At 38.4% G+C, this 22,994-nt stretch overlaps 1 protein-coding gene across 18 annotated transcripts in view; it reads left to right on the top strand.

Moving 5' to 3' along the window:
• Positions 1-22,994, top strand: part of LOC131436088 (PDZ and LIM domain protein Zasp) — a 211,029-nt gene that overhangs the window by 51,794 nt on the left and 136,241 nt on the right. The gene's annotated exons all lie outside the window — the stretch shown is intronic.

Below are 22,994 nucleotides of genomic sequence, written 5' to 3'. Positions count from 1 at the left end.
ATGTGGAATGGAAGAGTATCGCTATCCTCCCGCTGTTGGTTGATATTTTGCACGATATTTTTTTTCTTCATCGGAACGAACAACAATCGACTGCTGTGGCTACCGAGGAAAAGCGATTTAAACAAATTGGTACTTCATTGTGATATTTTTAGCGCGATATGTTTGCTTTTCGAGTTTCTTTCGGTAGTACATCGTGCAGGAAATGTTACCATTAGCTAAAGGTTAGCAGTGATGATTTCACATCCGTTCTGTAGCACTGTCTGAACGAAAGATTGCAAAAAGGATTACTTAATCTTTGCACCTTTGATAGAGGAAAGCCTTTTCTGCTGCTCTGCGTTGATCGCGTAAATTGTCGTGTAAATCAATTACAGTAAAATTCAATTACAATGACTCCACAATCGGTGACAATTTCGACCGTTTTCTCGATTCTAAGTCGAGATATCGGTAGGTTCTAGAACTCGAGATACATCATCATCGTAAATGGTGTCAAACGTCACAATCGACCTGATTCTATCAGGTTAACTGGAAAACGCAAGTGTGCTGCTAAACGTAAAAGGATATTAATTTTCACTTCACCTTAATCATCCACAGCTTACTAGACACCAGTCACCGCACAGCAGTGCGTCATCTGGAACTTCGTGAACAGATCATTGGAATTGGTTCCGCATGTGAAAACCGCAAATATAGAGAAAAAATATCATTGCACTTTGGCTGCGACCGTGAGCGCATCTTTTGATGTTTTGCTCTACGTGTCACACAATTTTACAGCAACTGGTTGGTGTCGTTTTGACCGAAGTCATAGCTCCTTGCCCCCGCCATGACCAATTTCGTTTCGAATCGTAAAATATTAATGGAAATCCGAGTACTGCGGTTTCGGTGCCAACAGTTTGCTGATTCGTCGGTTGCGTGCATTGTGGCGCTGTTAATCAAGATCACATTGATCTTGAATACCGCAACACGGGTGTCGGAGGTCCCGTGAAACGTTATACGGCCTGATCCATCAAGGTGCACTTGGCATATGGCACACGGATCGGTGACGGATCCCCTAGGAAGGTCGCCGAAGAGGATGATGATTTCGTTCGTCGGTGGGCCAGATTGCCATCCCATTCTCGTTCGCGCCACTCGGCCGGATCGTCTACGGGATCCCCGGTGCGTGTGTGTCAGTGTGGTGAGAAGGGCCGATATTCTGAACAAAACAACCAAATCGCCCTCAACGGCCTGTGTTACGTGCAGATGATGATGATGATGATGGCCAAGATGATCCGTGTGAGTTGAATGTGCCGAAAATAGACCAACTGTGCTGTGTCTACGTCTTTAACGCTTCAACGTTGATGAGGGGAACGCGGGGGGCCGGTGCGGGCCGGATAGCTGGGAAAGCAAAATATTTGTGTTGCAATATCGGACTTGGACTCGGGCATTTGTTTAGAAATGTTACGTAAGTTTTAATGGTACATAAAGTTGGCATTTGGCGGATAATGTTGTTCAATTATTCCGGCTATCCATACGAAAATAATCGGAACTTAATAAAGTCGACATTATCTCCTCCTACAACTCACGCGGCCCCGTTTAACAATGCATCCTAACAACAATTTTCTTTGACAGCTAGGCCAACAGCAGATTGGCAGCAAATCCGTCAGTGGCGCCGATCAACTAGTTAAAAGTCATTCGCATTAACGCTCATGCCATCTCCGTCGAAATGAAACTGTAACTGGTTAAAATTTTCTACTGGTCCCTTCGGACTCATCTTGAATGCCAGTAGCAGCAGCAGCAGCAGCAGCAGCCGCCGCAGTTGCAAAAGATTAAGCAAGACTACCTCAACCTCTCGATAGTTTATTTTGCTCGGCACGGCGGAGCCGAAAAATAAAGCAAAACACTAAAACTGAACGACTTCGACTCCGGACTCCGGACACGTTTAGGCATTGATACGACTAACGACGACTCCCCTGACCGCGCTGATGAGTCGACCTAATGTCTGCTGGTGAATTATTAACTAGGTCAAGCTGTGCTTATGTTTTAATGCCAGCGAGTCGTTCTCCGGTAGCAGTCTCCGAAGGCAACCCCCTGCGCAGCCAACGCAAGATTTGGCAAGTTCGATAGATTAAACAAATTGCTCGGTTGGGCAACAGCAACGTGGCAAGTCAAAAGGCGCCCGTGGGGGGTGACCAATCCGGGTTTGTTTTAATGCAACGATCGGACCGCAGCAACTTTCCCGCGTGGTCAAGCACACAGCTTGTATCTGGGGCTCGCGATTAGAATTGCGTCCTCCTCCTCCTGGCAACGAACACTGTTTTATTGTATATACGAATATCGGTGCAGTTTCGATTTCGGTGTAAACATCCTACAAGAATTACTTAATTTCACTTCTGCTGAATCAGAAATGAGTTAACGGAAGAGCGATCACTATCAAGTTGGCGGATGTAAATATTTGCTCTGTTGGAGTAATCGGTCGGGGTTTCTTTCTGGCGTGAAGAAGGGCTGACTCAATTCAGAACCAGTGAACATTTTAGCAGATCGCTGGACGGCTGTTAGTCACTGTACACCCGTAGATGGAGAAAATCTACATAGAACATTACAGTCCTGAAAAAAAATTTATTAATTTTTTAGAAACACAATCAAATGCTTGAACAAGTTGTCGAAAATTAGACCTCCAGAATGACCTTTGTAAAAAAATAGTCGTGGCGGTTAAATGATGTGTAAGTCGATGCCTTTCACGAAGCCCACCTGGGTTCGATTCCCAATCCCGCACAGCTTTTCTACCCCGAGGAGGTGAATGACCTAAAGATTAATACCTCTAGAATCGAAACAAAAAAAATATTGTGTCATGTGTTTTATTTCAATTTCAAATCAGCAAGCTTTTGAAAAACACCCTTTACTATGGGTAAGTTCCAGGTTAAAAGGCGAAAAAACATCACAACGTTTTTGTTTTCTGTATTGGTGCAAAACTTGACTAGAACCTTTTAACTCGGGAATTCCAAAAATTATAATTTTCAAAATATCATTGTTTTTTAAAAATTTACGAATATTTTCATGTCGTCTGAAACGTTTGTTGAACTTAATAAAACGAATAAATTATCATATAGAGCAGACACAAGTCACAAGTCACAAGTCACAAGTCAAAAGTCACAAGTCACAAGTTACAAGTCACAAGTCACAAGTCACAAGTTACAAGTCACAAGTCACAAGTCACAAGTCATAAGCCACAAGCCACAAGTCACAAGTCACAAGTCACAAGTCACAAGATACAAGTCAAAAATCAAAAGTTGAAAGCCAAAGTCAGAAATCAAAAGTTGAATGTTTCAAGACCAAAAGCAAAAATTAAAAAACGCCAAACTCTAAATTCTTAACTCTTAACTCTAAACTCTAAACTCTAAACTCTAAACTCTAAACTCTAAACTCTAAACTCTAAACTCTAAACTCTAAACTCTTAACTCTAAACTCTAAACTCTAAACTCTAAACTCTAAACTCTAAACTCTAAACTCTAAACTCTAAACTCTAAACTCTAAACTCTAAACTCTAAACTCTAAACTCTAAACTCTTAACTCTAAACTCTAAACTCTAAACTCTAAACTCTAAACTCTAAACTCTAAACTCTAAACTCTAAACTCTAAACTCTAAACTCTAAACTCTTAACTCTAAACTCTAAACTCTAAACTCTAAACTCTAAACTCTAAACTCTAAACTCTAAACTCTAAACTCTAAACTCTAAACTCTAAACTCTAAACTCTAAACTCTAAACTCTAAACTCTAAACTCTAAACTCTAAACTCTAAACTCTAAACTCTAAACTCTAAACTCTAAACTCTAAACTCTAAACTCTAAACTCTAAACTCTAAACTCTAAACTCTAAACTCTAAACTCTAAACTCTAAACTCTAAACTCTAAACTCTAAACTCTAAACTCTAAACTCTAAACTCTAAACTCTAAACTCTAAACTCTAAACTCTAAACTCTAAACTCTAAACTCTAAACTCTAAACTCTAAACTCTAAATTCTAAACTCTAAACTCTAAACTCTAAACTCTAAACTCTAAACTCTAAACTCTAAACTCTAAACTCTAAACTCTAAACTCTAAACTCTAAACTCTAAACTCTAAACTCTAAACTCTAAACTCTAAACTCTAAACTCTAAACTCTAAACTCTAAACTCTAAACTCTAAACTCTAAACTCTAAATTCTAAACTCTAAACTCTAAACTCTAAACTCTAAACTCTAAACTCTAAACTCTAAACTCTAAACTCTAAACTCTAAACTCTAAACTCTAAACTCTAAACTCTAAACTCTAAACTCTAAACTCTAAACTCTAAACTCTAAACTCTAAACTCTAAACTCTAAACTCTAAACTCTAAACTCTAAACTCTAAACTCTAAACTCTAAACTCTAAACTCTAAACTCTAAACTCTAAACTCTAAACTCTAAACTCTAAACTCTAAACTCTAAACTCTAAACTCTAAACTCTAAACTCTAAACTCTAAACTCTAAACTCTAAACTCTAAACTCTAAACTCTAAACTCTAAACTCAAAACTCAAAACTCTAAACTCTAAACTCTAAACTCTAAACTCTAAACTCTAAACTCTAAACTCTAAACTCTAAACTCTAAACTCTAAACTCTAAACTCTAAACTCTAAACTCTAAACTCTAAACTCAAAACTCTAAACTCTAAACTCTAAACTCTAAACTCTAAACTCTAAACTCTAAACTCTAAACTCTAAACTCTAAACTCTAAACTCTAAACTCTAAACTCTAAACTCTAAACTCTAACTGTACGTCTGAATTTTAAACTATAAACTCTTAACTTTAAATTTTGAATTAAAGCTAAAAGCTAAAGGCTAAAGGCTAAAGGCTAAAGGCTACAGGCTAAAGGCTAAAGGCTAAAGGCTAAAGGCTAAAGGCTAAAGGCTAAAGGCTAAAGGCTAAAGGCTAAAGGCTAAAGGCTAAAGGCTAAAGGCTAAAGGCTAAAGGCTAAAGGCTAAAGGCTAAAGGCTAAAGGCTAAAGGCTAAAGGCTAAAGGCTAAAGGCTAAAGGCTAAAGGCTAAAGGCTAAAGGCTAAAGGCTAAAGGCTAAAGGCTAAAGGCTAAAGGCTAAAGGCTAAAGGCTAAAGGCTAAAGGCTAAAGGCTAAAGGCTAAAGGCTAAAGGCTAAAGGCTAAAGGCTAAAGGCTAAAGGCTAAAGGCTAAAGGCCAAAGGCCAAAGGCTAAAGGCTAAAGGCTAAAGGCTAAAGGCTAAAGGCTAAAGGCCAAAGGCCAAAGGCTAAAGGCTAAAGGCTAAAGGCTAAAGGCTAAAGGCTAAAGGCTAAAGGCTAAAGGCTAAAGGCTAAAGGCTAAAGGCTAAAGGCTAAAGGCTAAAGGCTAAAGGCTAAAGGCTAAAGGCTAAAGGCTAAAGGCTAAAGGCTAAAGGCTACTATCAAATATTTGTTGAAAATCGAATGCTTTCATTTTAAAAGGCCCACCCTGTACATCAAATCGAACCTTGTGTGAAAGAAGCTCGTTACACCGTTGTCCTTCTATTTATTCGATCGAGCCTATTTCAAAAATTGGCGACCCGAGTGTCATATACCATTCGACTCAGGTCGTCGAGATTACAAAATGGCTGTATAACAAAAAATGCATTTTCACGGGGGCCTGATTTTCGAAAACTTATATTCAAATGAAAGGTCTCGTTGTCAAAAACTCTCTAAAAAGAATCTTATTTTATTTGCTCAGTGATGTCTAATTTTCACAAGCTTAGGCTCAAATTATAGGTATTATGATTTTTAGAGTACCCTTACATTACCATTAATCGGATCCGACTTTCGCTTCTGGAATTACAGCTCGAAATGTATTCCCTAATAAAGTTTTTTTTAATATTTAGCTCAAAAAATAAAAGTTTAAATCCGTCACTAGGATTCCAAATTTGTCCTAAAACTGCTTTATTGTGTATGTTATGTTAGTTGCTGACCAAACACACTTTCTGTCTTTTATTCAAGAGTCAGTAAACAATGTCAACAATCTCATGTCGTTAACTGCTGTCAAACTGTTTATTTGAAGCTAGTTTCTAACCAAGTTTCAACGTTGTAGAACTGATAATCGAGTCAGTTTCGAACCCGGTTTTACCTATTTTTATATATATAAAAAATAGGTATAGAATTCGCTCAAACTTTCGAAAATTTTTCCGAGGCCCGGAGGGCCGAATGACATATACCAATCGATTCAGCTCGACGAACTGAGCAAATGTCTGTGTGTGTGTGTGTGTGTGTGTGTGTGTGTGTGTGTGTGTGTGTGTGTGTGTGTGTGTGTGTGTGTGTGTGTATGTGTGTGTGTCCGTATGTGTGTTGTCAACTAAGAGGTCGAGATCTCAGAGATGGCTGGACCGATTTTCATCAAACTAGTCGCAAATGAAAGGTCTCCCCGTCACCCAAAACGCTATTGAATGGTTTTGAGATCGGATGTTTACTTTTTGAGTTATACAAAGTTTTATGTCAAAATTTTCAGTTTTTTGACAGTATCTGTCACAATTGACCTTGAAAACAGAATATGTTTTCAGACTTAGATTCCGCACGGTAATACCTATCCAACAAGCCATAGATTGTTAAAATCCGTCCATTTTTAACGGAGATATCGAAATTTTTCTGTAAGCGACTTTTCCCCCTATTCCAGCAGTAGGAGTTTTGAGCGCTGTATGACAAAGAAATGCTTGGGAGCAACGGAAAACACGATTTTTATACTGTTACATACAATTGTTTCTAAGAACCAAAAGGATTGTGTACAGCATTCTTTTTCATGACATTTAGCCTCGGACCGATTTTGGCACGGCTCGTTTTTGGCAACATAATCGTTCGAATATGACATATATAAACCAGATGATGGCAGAATTTTTTTTAATTATTTTGTTTTAAACTACTTACAGCAATAAAAGCTGGAACAACATAACATCCATATACCATTCGAATCAGTTCGTCGAGATCAGCAAATGCGTGTGTGACAAATAATTTCACTCAATTTTCTCGGAAAATTTCTTTTCTACAAATTCAGATTCATACGAAAAGTCGTATGCTCCCAAACAAAGTTCCTGCATTATGTTTGGTTCCGACCTCTGGTTTCGGAACTACAGGATGATATGTGAAACGAAATCAAAATTGTGTAACTCATTTTTCTTGAAGATGGCTGAACCGATCTAAGATGCAAATGAAATCTAAGAATCATCTAAGATTCAAATGAAAAGTTTCAAAGTTCTATAAAACATCTTGCTTTTCAGTCAGATCCAACTTCCGGTTTCGGGGATTGTATAAAAATGTCTATTCCACATAATTTAATCAGGTTTATCGGGTTAGCAGATTTGGATAGTCGATAAAAAAATTAACTTTTTTCAGTTTTAGTGGTATTCAGTTGTCGATCAGAAGGCACCTAAAAATTTAATTCGTGCTATGATCTCTCAAAGATGTCTTAACTGATTTTCAAATGTTTTGAAACAAATGTAAAGTGTACAGCTACTCAGGTGAATTTATCTGACTTCGGCCATACCGCTTTTAGAATTCCGGTTCCAGTATAAAATCGTTTCTCAAAGCTCAATCGTTTTCTCAAAAAAAGCCTAATCAAATTTCAGAAACAAAAATTTTAATTAAAACAAACTTATATACAAAAATTAATTATTTTATCCAATTATGACTTCCGGTTCTCGAATTACATGATGATGAATTTTTAGAATTCAAACCGATATAGAAGATGACAATCCCGAAAAGCTTCAAAGTTGAACTCAAAACTGTTGTAATTTATTCGTCATATGGCCATACGAATCGGTTTGGGTTATGCTGGTTCCTGAATACCGGCTCTGGAAGTACCTTAAATTACCGTAAACTCTAGAGTGGAACTTACATATCATGGCATGTTTAATCGATTATCACACTTCTAGATTCAAATTCGATCCGATTTGCAGTTTCGACATTACAGAGTAATGAGTGATTAAAATCTCAAATTGTCGCTTAAAACGAGGGTCATTAAAATAATGTCATGAAAACTTAAACACCGAAGAATATTCATGCAAAAAACACATGCGGATTGATAAAAATAGGTATCATCTCACTGCTAGGTGGATTAAACACGTTTTTATTATCAGGTTTGCGAACCCGAAACAATTTCGTGAAAAGTGTTTGTTTGATGAAACTACCCTGGGTTAGTTTCAGTTTTCTCAAGCGAAAACGACTTCACAGTAATATGAGAAACGTATTATTATTTGTATCATTAGATGGAAAAATACATGGTTGTAGTTTTGTTTGTTTTTTTTTGCCTCTAACCGTGACAGCAACATTGTTGTGATGCTACAGATGTCTTCACGTTTGAATTCAAAGTCCTTTAGGTATTTTTGGGAATCATCCAAGTTCTGATTAATTGTAAACAAAGAAACTTTGTTGTTTGTTTGGAAAAAAAAGCTCAAATAATCTCAAAACTCGTTAAAATATTCTAATAAATAACGATCCTAGCTTGAGCCACAAAATCGGAGCTGCATGCAACGCTCTGAATCATCATCACGTCATGAATTTTTGGCATGCCGATTCACCACGAGTAGAAGACATGCACCGTTTGCTCTTGCTGAGTATTTAATTGAAAATATGTTCATATCCGAGGAGAACTGAGGTTGAACACGCAAAAAAAATTTTTTTTTGCATCAATTTCTGTCGGACGGTAATGCAGGAATGGTACGTTGAATCAAAAACAGACAGGCTCCGATTGCTCCGCACTTGCGAGAGCTCATAAAGAAGACGGCATGATTTTTTTTTCTCCAAATGGGAAATAAATGGCACAATGATTACTGGTAGACATGGAGAGCATCATGCACCAGTTCATCGTACGCAAGTCAGTCGGATGGAACCGAGAATGATTAAAGCACTCTGATGGGGCCTAAGGCGTTAGGTGGGTTCTACTCTACGTGCAGTCAGTGGTTCTTGGAATTTTTCCCAGTAATTAAGGGTCCGCCCCAGTCGGTGATCTTGACTGTTTCAAGGTGACGAGTGAAATCGAAAGAGCTGCTAAGCTAACTAATCGATCTAATATTTTACCTCTGTCAACCGGGGGACCACAAGCTGCCACATTTGCATCCGGTGACCGTCGGGTGACAAAAAATGTGCCAACGACTACCGAAATAGAAAAATTCTTCGTCGTTTGTCAGGTAGTACAGTAGGTAGTTGTTACCCACTAACTGAAATGACTAGACTTGTACGGAGGATAGTCGCATTTCTAGCAGCACAAATGAAATTCTTTTCGTAGGAAAATAAACAAAAGCACACAGTAGAAGGAGAAAAAAAAAGTTTGCCAACCGCTCACGTTACGTAATTTGTTATTCATTCATGACGGTTTTAACCTGCCGTTTCACTTTTCACTGGCAGCGAACAAATCGAGTGTACGTGTTCTTTTCAATAGCAGGACAACCGAAAATAAATATGCGAACCAACAAACTGGTGGATAATCAGGTTTTTGCACGCATATTACTGAACAAAAAAAAACGAAAGAAATTTCAACCTCCCGCTGGAGCTGCACTCTTTTTTTATGATGCTGACGTGTAATTACACGGATAAAGGTCGTTTTCAGTGCAGGTCAGGACACAAATTTCTCACCAGGGACACACACACGCACGCACTAAAGGGAGAAAGATCTCCGCAATATTATCCCTTCACTGGCCATTTATGTGCTGTTTTGAACAAAACATCTCGAATTTCATCCGGGTTGTAAATCATCTCTACCGAGAAATAGTGGTTCCATAAACAACCGTAACCCGTTAAAGGGCTCTCACTTTCCCTGGACCTATGAATGTTGTTTTCGGGTTCCCACGATTTTGAAGTGAACGCAAATTTGATACTTACATTTGCATAATTAGTTTTTACAGGTTAACGACAGTTTCGGGCTGTCAATTCGTTTTGTGCCAACTGGGTATGATGACTGATGTCATTTGGATATTCCTCGTAATATTATATGTTTTTTTTTTTTCTCATAAATACGTTTATTTCATAGGCAATATACATAAGTTTTTCTTCGCCGTGGCATCCACAATACATAGTAGTTTAAACCTAATACATTTCGAATATCATATTAGTATGTTGGTACTCATTAGTTAATCTAAACACTGTTTTTATCAAGCGAGTTGCTATTTTAATTACATTAAATAAAATACATTTATTTTGTACATGATCTTATAACTATTTCAGGATTGTTTGTATCAGTTCACCACTTATATTCAATATCCTATAGTTGGCTATTGGTTGAACTCATGGAAGAGAAAACAGTTTAACATAAAATAAAATTTAAATTGGAACTCCAATGGATTTAATGAAATGATAAAGAAGTTTCATGTATGGAAGGTCACGACAAGCAAGAATGTCGCGAACTGGGACATTGGATAGTCTACCTTGGGTACGCAAGGAATTTATTAGTTGAGATCTGACATCACGAAACTCCACGCATGTCCAAACAACATGGTCAATATCGCGGTAACCTTCGCCGCAAGCACAATGATTAGTCTCGGAAAGTCCAATTCGAAGGAGATGTGCATATAACGTGTAGTGATTGGACATGAGTCTGGACATCACACGAATGAAATCTCTACTCACATCCAGTCCCCTGAACCATGCCTTTGTCGATATTTTAGGAATAATTGAGTGCATCCACCGACCCAGATCATCTTTATCCCAAGAAGCTTGCCAGCTGGCAAGTGTTCTTTGGCGAGACGCGCTATAGAATTCGTTGAAAGCAATCGGTCTCTCATAAATTTCACCCTCAATAGCACCACGTTTGGCTAAAATATCGGCTCTTTCATTGCCTGGAATGGAGCAATGAGCCGGAACCCAAACTATTGTGATTAGATAATTATTATTCAATATGTCGTTCAGACACTGTTTTATTTTACCCAAGAAAAACGGTTCATTTTTGCCAGCAGCGTTTGAGCGAATGGCTTCAATTGCACTCAGACTATCTGTGAAGAGGAAATAATGGTTTGGAGATAATGTAACGATTACATTCAAGCTATAATGAACTGCTGCTAACTCTGCTATATAAACAGATGCAGGTTCTTGAAGCTTGAATGAGGCCGAAACATTATTGTTGAACATACCAAACCCTGTCGCTTCTTCCATTCGCGATCCGTCCGTGTAAAATATTTTCTCAGAGTTAATATGCCTGAACTTACTTGAAAATATTTTTGGGATTTCCATAGAGCGTAGGTGGTCCGGGATTCCACGCACTTCGCGCTGCATGGATGTGTCGAAAAATAAAGTTGAGTCAGGTACATTTAGGAGGCTGACACGGATAGGAATATATCTTGATGGGTTGATTTCCTGTGACATGTGATTAAAATATACTGTCATGAATTTTGTTTGAGATCGAAGCTCGACTAGTCGTTCGAAATTATTAATTACCATGGGATTAAGCACCTCACATCTTATTAGCAGGCGTGATGAAAGCTCCCAAAATCGATCTTTTAATGGAAGAACTCCCGCCAGAACTTCAAGACTCATTGTATGTGTCGAATGCATGCAGCCTAAAGCAATTCGCAAACAACGGTACTGAATTCGCTCAAGTTTGATAATATGAGAATTTGCAGCGGAACGAAAACAAACGCATCCATATTCCATCACTGAAAGTATCGTTGTCTGATACAATTTTATTAGATCTTGCGGATGAGCACCCCACCAAGACCCTGTTATTGTTCGAAGAAAATTTACTCTTTGTTGGCATTTCGTTATCAGATACCTAATGTGTCCTCCCCACGTGCATTTGGAATCAAACCACACCCCGAGGTATTTGAAAGTCAAAACCTGTTCGATTATTCTTCCCATCATATGAAGCTGAAGTTGCGCGGGATCATGCTTTTTTGAAAAGACGACCAGCTCTGTTTTCTCCGCAGAGAATTCGATACCAAGATGAACAGCCCAAACGGACAATTTATCTAAGGTATCTTGCAATGGTTTTTGCAGATCAATAGCTTTGGATCCAGTAACTGAAACCACGCCATCATCTGCCAATTGTCTTAGTGTACATGGGGTTACTAGACAGCTGTCAATGTCATTCACGTAAAAATTATAGAGGAGCGGACTGAGGCATGAGCCTTGCGGGAGACCCATGTAGCTAATTCTGATTGTTGCCAAATCGCCATGTGAAAAATACATGCACTTCTCTGACAAAAGGTTGTGCAAATAATTATTTATAACCGGTGGAAGTCCATGTTGGTGGAGCTTGTCTGAAAGAACATCAATGGAAACTGAATCAAATGCTCCTTTAATGTCTAAAAATACAGATGCCATTTGTTGCTTTTGAGCGAAGGCAATTTGGATGTCAGACGAAAGTAATGCAAGGCAATCATTCGTCCCTTTATTTCTACGGAAGCCAAACTGAGTATCTGACAACAAACCTTTCGTCTCGACCCAAGTGTCGAGACGTCGTAGAATAATTTTTTCGAACAATTTTCTGATGCAGGACAACATCGCAATGGGTCTATATGAGTTGTGATTGGAAGCTGGTTTCCCCGGCTTTTGAATGGCGATAACTTTCACTTGTCTCCAGTCAGGTGGAACAATATTTTGCTCAAGAAACTTGTTGAACAATTCCAACAAACGTCTTTTTGCGAGGTCGGGCAGATTCTTCACCAAGTTGAATTTAATTCTGTCCAATCCAGGAGCGTTATTGTTACAAGACATGAGTGCTATGGAAAATTCCATCATTGAAAAGGGGCTATCAATGGAATCATCATTTGAAGAAGACTCCCTAACAATGCTATGCGTAGGAACGGAATCTGGACAAACTTTCCTCGCAAAATCAAATATCCATCGATTCGAGTACTCCTCACTCTCATTTCCTACGTTACGATTCCTCATTCGTCTGGCCGTATTCCAAAGAGTGCTCATTGAGGTTTCTCTTGACAAACCTTCCACAAAATGTCTCCAATAGCTGCATTTCTTAACCCGAAGTATGTTCTTGTACTTGGTTTCTAAAACCAAGAATTTTTCAAAATTCTGAGGAGTTCCTCCTCCTCGTTTTAAAAACGTCTTGAAAGCATTTTGTTTCGCGTGTTTAGCATCTGAGCACTCTTTGTCCCACCAAGGATTTGGAGGTCTTCTGTTAGACGATGGACCAAGAAATCGTTTGGTTTGGGCTTGTTCTGCGGCCTCCAGAATCGAACAAACGAGGAAGTCATATTCTTCAAGTGGGGGAAGCTCTTCCATTGAAGTTAAGACACTTGAAATATTACTTTGGTATTTAATCCAGTCAATATTTTTTGTCAAATCATATGGAATATTAACTGAATTAGCAATGCCTTTGTTACTGCTAATTGAGATGATGATTGGTAAATGATCGCTACCATGTAAATCAGGAAATACTTTCCAGGTGCAATCTAGTCGAATTGAAGTCGAACAAAGAGATAAATCTAATGCACTTGGACGTGCAGGAGGTCTTGGGATCCGTGTCATGCTACCCATATTTAGTACCGTCATGCTAAAATTGTCGCAAATATTATATATTAGAGATGATCTGCTATCATTGTAAACGGAACCCCACATCATTCCGTGCGAATTGAAATCTCCTAAAATCAAACGTGGAGCAGGAAGGGCTTCGACAATTTCATTAAGCTGTCGTTGTCCAACTTGAGCTCTTGGAGGAATATATACCGAAGCAATGCAAATGTCCTTTCCTTTAATGCTTATTTGACAAGCAACAACTTCTATACTAGAAGTCGAAGGAATGTTTAATCTATAAAAGGAATAACATTTCTTAATTCCTAAAAGCACTCCACCATACGGGGAGTCTCTGTCGAGACGTATAATGTTAAAGTCATTAAAATTTAAGGCTATGTTTGATGTAAGCCATGTTTCGCACAAAGCAAATACATCACATTTTTGACTATGCAACAAAACTTTAAATGAATCAAGTTTTGGCATGATGCTTCGACAATTCCACTGCAGGACAGTGATTGAATCATTTGCGGCGGATGATAAATTATCCATCAAATGATACAAAACCTGAAAGAGCTGGCCATTGAGCTGATAACTGTTTCAAAAAAGTTCTAGCTATTGGAAGGAATGCTGTTATGATGGTCTTTAGAGGTTCAGAAATATTGAATGCAGCGAAAATCCATTCTACAATTTCCGAAAATTTCAGTAATCCTGTTGGTGAATGTGAAATGGAGCCCACTGGATTATTGTCTTTTCTTGAGCTAGTTCCTGGATTGGTTTGTGAATTTGACAAACCAGGAGGCACAGTTTTTGGTTTTAAATTTGGCTTTTTAGCTTTAACACGGGGATCTTTTTTTGAAGGTATAATTTTAGGTGTCTTTTTTGGTATTTTGTGGTTTGTTAATCTCCTCTTAACAGACCCTTGAGGAGTGACAAACGAGGTATCTTCACTATTTCCGTCAGAGTCAGATTCCTCTGGCTCCGCAAGATTTGAAAAACCGTTTTCGGTTTCCAAAGGGGAGACATGTATGACCGTTTTGAGCATTTCTGCATATGTGCGCTTAGACCGTGCTTTTAAAGAAAGCTTCATTTTGTCTTTACGCAGCTTAAATGCAGCGCACACTGAAAGATCATCATGAGGGCTTTCCCCACAATAAACACATTTTTCAACATCTTTATCGCAAAGATTATCCTTATGAGGCCCTTGACATTTGATACATTTGGACTTATTACTACAGTAAGTAGCTGTATGTCCGAATTTTTTACAGTTCGTGCAATTCATAACATGCGGTACGAAAAGCCGAACAGGAAGACGAATTTTATCGATATAGACATGGCTAGGCAATGCAGATCCGGCAAATGTTACGCGAAACGAATCTGAGGGACGATAAGACTTTTTTCCATCGACAATAGATGCTGAGTACAATTGTTTGCACTCGAGTATCTTAACTCCCTCAAGCATGGAGTTTTTAAAACGGCCAACTCCATTTTTAAGTAAATCATCTGCTGTCAGACTTGCTTCAGTCACAACACCGTCAATTTCTACCTCCTTCGATGGAATGTAAACTCGATATTCAATAGCAAATAATTTACAGGTTACAATATCGTTTGCCTGTTTCAAGTCGTTAACTACAACTCGAATTTTATCTCTATTAACCTTACAGATTTCTTTAACTTCAGAGAAATGTGATGTCAAATCCTTTGTAATTTGCATCAAGTTTAAAATCTTTTCTTTTTTTCGAAGATAGACTATCCATGGCCCAGTGGTACCCTGTGGATAATGTTTAGCCCTCGGAGTATTTAAACTTTTACTAGTATCCGGAATCGGATTCGGATGATCTTCCATGAGATCATCCATTACATTAAATTTTTTTTGTAAATTAATAATACCAAAATAAAATCTTATGTTTAGTAAAATTTCAGATATAAGAAATAAAAAATAAATTAAATTAAATCTACCTTGTAGCTGATGTCTCTGTTCCTTTATCGTGAAGAACGACGTGAAGCTCTTCCAACGATTTCCAATTGGCAGTCTTTTGCTGTTTCCAATTGGCAGTCTTCTGTCGTTTACTGCTATCTCAGTTGCTCTGCCGTCGTTGTGAACACCACTGCACTTGCTGTACCTGACCCCAGGTACAGTGCTTTTGCTCTTGGTGGCGATCAAATGCGATGCTTGCAGTGTAGCACCTCGCGATATATGCCGTCTCTTTTGATCCTACGCAGCGTACAAATTCTGGTACCTGGTAGATCAGCACTGGGTTGCTTTAGCACCTCTGTGCCTTTGCACCCCTTCGTCTTCGCACCTTTATGCGATGGCACCTCTGTGACTCGTCACTTCTATGCTCTCGCACCTCTGTGTCTCTACACCTCTGTGCGTATGAACGGGATGGCCTTCGTTGCTAGCTTTCCAGTCGGGAAACGCCCCGAATATTGCGTTTGCTATGGGCAGTTTAACTACCTGAAGCTTAGAATTGTCTCGGTAGCAGCCGTTAACTCACGAGCCAGTACAATCGAAACACAACCTCTTCGCTTGAATGGTTTTTACTGAATGTAATATTATATGTTGTTTATTCCTACTCATTAACGAAATTCGTCCTTCTGGGTACTATTTACTCACCAACCCAGGAAAAAGAAAACGCAAAATCCTATTCGTCGCGTGACACCACTTTCAAAAAAAGAAAATCTCTTACTCATTCAAAACATCAAATTATTTCCTTTCCCTTCGGGTAATTCCTATAATTCATTGCGTCCCGATCCTCAGCCCTCTCGATCAGCTCGGTCGGTTGTCATGTTAAACTTAAATTAAGGTTCCAGTCCAGTTGATCACAACACAGACAGGCAGGCAGAGAAGGATGAACAAACAAAAAAAACGACCAAACATGAACAAAACAAACCATGCCTCGCCAAGATCGCAATCGGCGGCGGAACGGAACTCCGCACTCCGGCTTGGGACGGTTGTTGCACAGGACAGGGCTCGTCTGGTGGCTGGCCGATATCCGGTTCGAGTTAAACATCACGTTCGGTCCTGGTTCGTTGTTGTTGCTATTTTTTCGGTTTTCCCCGAGTGCAATAAAAGTCGGTCGGATTTGACCCAAATTTTAATTGTATCAGCAAGGATCGAATGCCAGATCGCAAGGCACACCCGAAAATCGAAACAAAAAAACGAAAACGATGTTTTGAAGATTAAGAAAGAAAGGCAGCAAGAAGAAAGGCGAATTGTGTTTGAAGCACGTTCCATGCGAGGATTCGTTTTTTTTCGATATTCAATGCTTGCAAGTTGCTTAATTCTGCGCTCGCAGTAGGCGGTGTGTGTGTGCGTGCGTGATATGTTGCTCGTTGTGTCACCGATTACTAATTATGTTAAACAATGCGTTCGGAACGTGCTGACGAGCGGAAGATTGAATTTCGTTTCGTTTGTTCGATGCCACTGATCTGATGTTGTAAGAACAAGTTGCTGGAATTTTGAATAATTTAAAGATAAAATGCTACCGGTTCGATCTTCATTACCGTTATCAAGGATCGTTCGGAATTTTTGTTTTTGTTGAGAAATGATTCACATTTTACTTTTTGTTCGGCTGACATTGACGTTTTTTTTTTGGTTGTTTCGTCAAAACTATGAAAACGAAGTTGACTATTTCAACATGTCAAATTCATACTTAAGGGCTGAGGCCAGTAGGTTGCGTAAAGCCATGTAGCTCACTGTGCGTATTACATTTCTCTCCATGCTCTCTTGCAAATGTGCAAAATGACTCTCGATGTGGCCGGGTTGCCAAGAAAGTTTTGATATTTTCGGTTACAAGTTTGACTACATCACATAAAATCCAAGAAAGCTACCGCTTGTTTGGCAGCCTCTTTGAGGCGATTTTATTTCTCTCTCATGTTTCGTTACGTTACCAGGGAACTAAAATGGCGCCGCCATAGAAATCGGCTTACGTTCACAAAAATAACTTTTACTTCATTTCATCGCGACAACATATATGTTTTTATGCAATAATCGCATCTAAATTAAATTATTAATTAGACATTGTCAGGGTCGATTTTTGATCCATGCTTTTGAAGGCGACATTTTCAATGGACAAGTTGAAAGTTTCAGTTTTCTGCTATGCAAGTCTTCCTTCAGAAAAAAAGACTTTCCCGACCGCTAAAGTCAATTAATCATTCTGAAATTTTCACAGAATAATCTAAACTAATTTTCTAAGAGATTGTCAGTTGGGTTTTTTGATATTCGTCACCGTTTCTGAGAAAATCAGATTTGAAGCGTGAAAATAGCCCTTTAAAACGTCCTAAAACACACTGGCCTCAGCCCTTAAACCTTGCAGCAATTCCAGAGGTGAATAACATGTGAGCAGACTTCACATGTTCCGAATAATTCTCCACGGATGGAGAAATCAGTTCGACTCCAGACGTGCCATTTGAGCCAATTTGTTCTGATTCTTCAAATCAGAGATGCCGTTCAAACAGAGTCGGATATCCTAAATTCAATACAGATTTCTCAAAAAATAAAGCGGGTGACAAATGTCCTTAATAACCAAAATCTGTGGTCTGCCAGTTCATTCGCCTACTCGTTTTTTTAGCAATGTTAGGAAAGACATTGCGCTTCGGTTCAATATAAAAAAGTGTTTTGCAAATAGCGTTAACTTTACGTCTTTTTAGCGGCTCAAATTGAACTGTTTCCGATTTGAACTGCTCTGCACTGTCAAATCGAAGACGAAATGTAAAGAATAGTAGTATTGTACCATACAAAGCAATAACACGGAACAAATACAGTTTTTTTTATAGGTTTAGCTACTTACTAAAAGTGAGCTTCGCATAATCCTTTCAGAATAATGACTATAAAGAGAACCAATTTACGGAATTTATCAATTTTGTACAACTCTTGAGTCCTTATTGGCATCATTCATTCATCTACAACAGAACCAAAATTCTGGGCCAAGACTGCATTCTGGAGTTGGATTTAAGATCTAAATTTGAAATCTGGGAGAGGCTCAGAATTCAGTTATAATTTTCTGATTACGAGATCGGATCATAGAACTGAACTCATTTTTAGAATCCATTTTAGTAATTTAGCTCTGAGTTCTAAACATGAATTCCGAACCTTTATAAAGGAACTGAATACATTTCCAAAATTTTGTTCCAGAATCCATGTTTCGAATTTAGCTTGCAGGTTTTGAATTCAGGAAATGAATTCTGAAACTGAAATTTTGTTATTCAATTATGAAACTGAATTCAGGAAATAAATTTTTGGTCAGAAGTCAGTTCTGAAATTCAAGTTTTGCTGAGAAACGGGTATGAAGACTTTTGTTGATTGAATTGCAAGATGGCTTTATTTGGTCATATGTTGCATTTGAAATATTTGCTTCTCATTAAAGGCCAACGTTTCGAAGGTTTATTCCTTCATCTTCAGGGCAACACGATTACAAATATTGACGAAAAAGATTTGTAGTCGTTTTGCGTTGAACGTGAAGGAATAAATCTTCGAAATGTTGATCGTTCCAGAATCCAGATCTAAAGTTGTACCCCGAAAATGTTTACGATGTCTGAAGTTGAAATCCTAAATCATAATTCTGGATTCAAACCCGGAACGAAAAATAAAGGAACTAACTTCATTGTGAAAATCTCAAGCCAAGAAACCAATTTCAAAATCCAGAACTAGGAGCTAGTTCCAGTCATAGTTTTTTAATCTGAACCTGTAATCTGGAAATATATTCTGAAACTAAATTCTAAATCTGAAATCAAGTTCAGAACTCAGGTCAACCTGAATTCTGGTTCTGATTTCAGCTCTTGAATTTAATCCAAAATACAGTTTCCTACTCCTTCTGGTTGAAAGCGACTGCTCGCATGGCCGTCGAGAGGAGGGAAGGAGGTTGGGGGGAAGGGCCGGGCCCGGTGTTTTTAGGTGGCCCGTAAATTCGAAGATTTGAATTTTTTTGTTGTTGCTCATAATGGAACACACCTTGGGACCGTTTTATTTTTGCTCGTTCAGTTCAATCCTCCAAGATAGAGGTGTTTTCGAAGGGGGCCCGTATTGAATTTCCCAGGGGCCCGTTTTTTTTTTCTCTCGACGGCCCTGACTGCTCACCACGACGACAGAAATGCGAATGTGAGAACGACGACGGCAACACATCCAGTTCCATCCAAGGTACAAGAAGAAAGGATCTATTTTCGACCATGGTTTACCATTTCTATTTGTGTTCTAGTCTTTGTTAAGACGTAGTGCCGCCTTCAGCTAGTTTTAAATATGATCAGTATCTAACGGGGACGTAGATTGGAAAATTGACATGCGAATGCAATTATGTAATGAAAATCGCGAAAATGTTACTGCAGAGACGAGACTCGAACCCATAGCTCCTCCTCCTAACCGAGGAAATTGTTTTACCAATTAAACTACCCTGCATATGACAACACATGAAGAAATAGCCCAATTGATTAGAAGAAACTAAGCATGCAGTCGTCAATCTGGCTATGGGCAATAAGTGTCGATGAAGATGATGTGCCGTTTTGTTTTTCTATCATAACTGAAGATTGATGAGTTTAACAAATAATTCGGAATCTACTGGGACGACCACTTTTGTTGATTATATAGCTTTTTGTTCATTTGCTACTATGAAAATATTTAATTCACGTCAATGGCCAACGTTTTTTTTTTGTTGTAGTCGTTTTGTCCTGAAGATGATTGAATAAACCTTCGAAACGTTGTTCATTAACGTGAAATAATCATCTTTTAAACAACAAATGCCAAAAAAAAAAAACATCTTTTAATACTATAATGCGAAACTGCATGGCCTTCGCAAGAGGTAAAAACTTCCTCCTAGTGGTGAAATAATGCCTTTCTCATGTTATTGTCGGAATCTTCAGAAAACTTTTCATTGACTGGAATAAAAGCAAAAAAGTTTGCAACTAACATGACATACAAAATGAAAATGTTTTGAGCCAAGTTTAGATGGATTTTAATGTTAATTTTACTATAAAGCAAAGTCTTGGCACTACGTTTTTTTGTGTAATTTGGCATTTCTGTTTCAGCAGATTTCACAGCCGATTTATAGCGTACAGAATCATTGTATGGCTGGTACTACGATCCTACTGACACTAAGAATCCTTCCAGACCGGGGCTCGAACATACGACAACTGGCTTGTAAAACCAGCGCTCTATACACTGAACCGCCAACCCGGTTAATTTTAGTATCGAAAACAGGAAGCTGGTTCAGAACTTAATTCAAATATATTTCATTTTAGCCTAAGGTTTGAAGCTTGGTGTTTTGAGAGTTTTTGAACACCACTTCCGGTACTTCCAGAAACAAGAACTGAGATCCGGTATAACCGAAATAAAACTAACTAATGAGGTATGCACAATTCAATAAATACACTCAAGTCTCTTTTATGCTTTTTTATGCGACTTTTTATGAAATTTTTCATGGAATACGGTTGCTTATGCAAATTTTGAAAATTATTCTAATTATTTTATGCGAATTTTCAAAGCTATGTGATTTTTTTAGAAATTCACAGTTCTAATGGTAGCTCTAGAAAAAGAACTATAAACTTTAAACTTTGGTTTCAGGAGCCAATCACAGCATTTCATAATGATGTCATCCTCTTGAATCCACTAAAACGGTTGCGATCACTACCTCACACCTCACACTCCGTTCAGTAGCTGCTCTCCTTCGGTCGGTATAGGAAGACTTCGCGTTACTTTTACAACTTTCACACAAAACGGAATCTCTAAATATATGCTCTGTCACACTTTTCTGCTCAGTCAACCTCTGCATGAAATTCAATGTGAGATTGCAAGCCCCATTATTTGAATCTAAGCTTGTGAAAATCGATTAAAGGGGATTTTTGAAAATCGAGCTCGCATTTTTTACAGATATTTTTTTGCGACCGTGCTTAACTAGGACGAATGTAAATATAGTTTAGTCTGCAAAACTCGATAAAATTGCAACGCATTCTCGGTAGCCGGCAACCCAGAGCAATACACACATAATAATATTATTCGAAAATTTGTTAACAAACAATCCCTTCCTGTGTTGCATGTAGAAATGCAGAGAATTCCTCGGTTTCTAATAGCAACATGCATTGAACTAACAATCATTCCTTTCCAAGTTGATCTGCATTCGGACGTGGCCGGTGTTGGTATCGATCTACATGCAGTGATCAATGCAGTTTACATAATGTACCTTATAATCAAAAATGAACCGGAATTTTCATTTTAAAATTCCCGCGCTTGTCCAATCGGTAAACTTTTATTCTCTCAACGTTGGCAACACTTTTATACACATTCTGTCAAATTTTGACGCATATCGTACGATTAGTTTTTGTTTGGCGTCTATACAAAGAAGTTGAAAAATTTTCGTGTGGCGATTTATATAATGGATGAAAATTTAGAACAACGGTTCGCCTTCAAAGCGCCATTCGGTCGATTGTTGTGCAGTTTCGACGTCATATTCATAGATCCACACCTCATCACCAGTTATGATGCATTCGATGAATGTGGGGTCACTATCTGCGTTGGAAATCATCTCTTTGACCACATAAACACGACGTTGTTTTTGAATGAAATTCAGCTTTTTTGGCACCAGCCGAGAAGCGACGCGTTTCAAACCCAAAACATCAGTTAAAATGTGTTCGGCTGATCCATAAGAGATGCCCAACAACACAGCAATCTCTCTAATCGGTACAGAACGATTTTGCAACACGATTTGCTTCGCCGATTCAATGTTTTCTTCAGTAACAGAAAAGAAAACAGGGCGGCCAGGGATCTCATCATGATCCAAGCTTGTACGACCACCTTTGAAGCGTTTATATCACTCGTATGCCTGTTTTTTCCTAGACACGATTCACCAAAGGCCTTTTCTAACATTTTCAACGTTTCGGAACACTTAAATCCATTTGCAACACAAAATTTGATGCACGCACGTTGTTCTAAAATTTCATCCATTATAAAAATCGCCACACGAAAAATTTTCAACTTCTTTGTATAGACGCCAAACAAAAACTAATCGTACGATATGCGTCAAAAATTGACAGAATGTGTCTAAAAGTGTTGCCAACGTTGAGATAATAAAAGTTTACCGATTGGACAAGCGCGGGAATTTTAAAATGAAAATTCCGGTTATTTTTTTATCATAAAGTAAAACTAAGTACTATTCCAAAGAAAGTTGTTTCGGCAAAAACATTTTGCAAGTTAAATTTGTTCTGATCAACAACGGAGTAGCAGCTCATACAGATATTTGAACTAAATTTTTAACCAATGCTATTCATAATAACATACAACATACGTCACCATTCAAGTCAAATTGAACGTCTTTTGAAATTTGGGAGAAGAATAGATGTCCACGTCGATTTAAGTCAATAAACGAAGACTTTTGCTAAACCTCTGCTCCCTTCAATGATTCTACGTGGTTTATGAAGGATCCCTTTACTGTTTTTTTTCTGTCATGCTATGGTTTCCTCTGGTTTGCAACATCCCAGAGCGAACAGTACAAAAACTTCAAGAGTTGCTCTATTTCATCATCGTCATCGGTATCCATTGGTGGCTGCTTGAACATGTTCACAGTGCTCTTAGAGTAGCATGTCGATGAATTTGCTTCTTGT

This window comes from Malaya genurostris, chromosome 3 (assembly GCF_030247185.1).
Source record: "Malaya genurostris strain Urasoe2022 chromosome 3, Malgen_1.1, whole genome shotgun sequence".
Classification (NCBI taxonomy): Eukaryota; Metazoa; Arthropoda; class Insecta; order Diptera; family Culicidae; genus Malaya; species Malaya genurostris.
This window is presented reverse-complemented; position numbering and strand designations above follow the sequence as displayed.